The sequence below is a fragment of the Struthio camelus genome, chromosome 6 (genome assembly GCF_040807025.1).
Source record: "Struthio camelus isolate bStrCam1 chromosome 6, bStrCam1.hap1, whole genome shotgun sequence".
Classification (NCBI taxonomy): Eukaryota; Metazoa; Chordata; class Aves; order Struthioniformes; family Struthionidae; genus Struthio; species Struthio camelus.
In genome coordinates this window covers 18,118,238-18,120,193 of record NC_090947.1, presented here as the reverse complement: position 1 = coordinate 18,120,193, position 1,956 = coordinate 18,118,238, and positions in this window count along the sequence as shown.

The following is a 1,956-nucleotide window of genomic DNA, read 5'->3' as shown; positions in this document are numbered from 1 at the left end:
CTCTTCTTGCCCGTCTCCATGTGTCTAGATTTGGCATTAGTAGTCACTGTAGCATGTGTATTATAAACTCCTAAATACATTGCTATCCCCAAATAATTTACTTTATGAAGAAGGCAAGAAAAATAAATAAATAAAAGGAGGAGATTCTTGTAACTCTGAGGCATTCAGAAAAGAGAATGTAGTGCATCTGTTTTTGGGGGAGGAGTGGGTTTGGTTTTTTTTTTTTTTTTGGTTAAATCAAGTAGACCCTCCCACACAGAATCAAACCTCAAATTCAATCCATCACAGTCTAAAGGGAAAACCTAAACATTTGTTACTTGAATACAAGCTATTGTTTTGATCAATTATTGGATGTATGTATAACTACAATCTCAGTTCCCACCTTCTTCCTGGTGAATGTTGTCCTAATGGCATGTTCTTTGATCTTACTCTTAAAAATCAAATCATAAATATAACCTAATATGGATGTTTGTACAGTTTCTCCTTTCTGTTAACAGGAACAGAATAGTAGGACATAAAAGTGTGATTGCTTCACAGCTGTCTCCTTAGTAAGATAACAGTACTATGAGAACTTTCTGGCTTTACTGTAGCTCTGTTCATGCTTCAGCTTGCTCTATTTCCTATTCTATATATCTTCAGCTTTTCCTAAATACAACTTTATCTCTTCATCCTGTTTTAGTCCTAGAAGTATTTATCTACCTATTGCCTGAAATCCTAATCACAATTGCCTTTATGCTAATATATATTTATTATGCAATCTGCTCTGAGCCAAATTCAAGCTCCCTAATGTCAGTGTACGTACATGTAGTGACACAGTGAGGACCCTTTTGTACAAATGTAGAAAACAAAGCAATTTAGAATATTCCCATGATTTATTTGTAAAATTCACTCCCTGATGGCAAAAACATTCCTTCCCTCCATAGTTTAGAGTAGGTAGAAAGTTCTACAACTACACATGTGCTCATCCTGACTCTTGAGCTAGATAGATACATATTTAGAGTCAGATCCAAAACAAACAGGCTTGAAATCTATTAAAGGGTATTTAAGCACCTTAAATATTCAAAGTGGTAGCCCAGAAGACTTTGTGCTACCTACATTGCCCAGGTTTCACATACCTGAAACCTTACTTTCGCTTATAATCAGAAGTAATTCAGTCTTAACTGATCTGCAAAGCAGATCAATTAACTTCAGCTGAATTAATAGCATAGCACATCCTCAAATCATTCATTAGCTTAAGCTAACTGATAATGGAAGATTTAAGTCTGACCTAAAGAAAGAGATGAATTTGAAAGTGAAGCTGGAGTGGAAGCAGGAAGTACTGCCATATTTTTCTTTGCTTTCCAGGGCTCAAGTGAAGGGATAGAGGCAGAACATTAAGTTGTTTTCCACAAGGAAGCTCAAACTTACATGAAGAAGTAGGTGTAATTTCTGCATATCATGGGCTACTGCGCAGCCTCCGAAACTGAAGACTAACCTTACTATTTTCTTTTGCATCAAGTACTAGAACACATTAACATGAATGCACCTTACCTGGAGTTGGTTACAGATCCTTTTAATCGTTAGAAACGCGTATGGCTGACTTGGGGTTTCTGGAGGATCATTTTTTTCCTAGAGTATGTATTTCAGATAGTCTTTATAATCCTTGTAGAAAAACATTCCTACAATCCCTGTAAGAACATTTTCTGCCTCTTAATATGTATGTATGTATGTGTATATTATGCAGTTCTGATTTTGCCTTCCTATCAAGAAAACTTTTAGGTAGCTAGTTAATCTTTTGTTACATCACAGGATCTCAGTTCAGTAACAGAAGTTCAGGATACTGTGTGTTACATTTTTGCTGTGGCTGTATCAGAAAAATGTCCTATCTAAACAACAGAGAAAAGTTACTATAGTCCCATTCTGTCCCTGCAGCTATAATTCAGTGCTCTCTTTTCAGTAATTATGTTCATATACCTT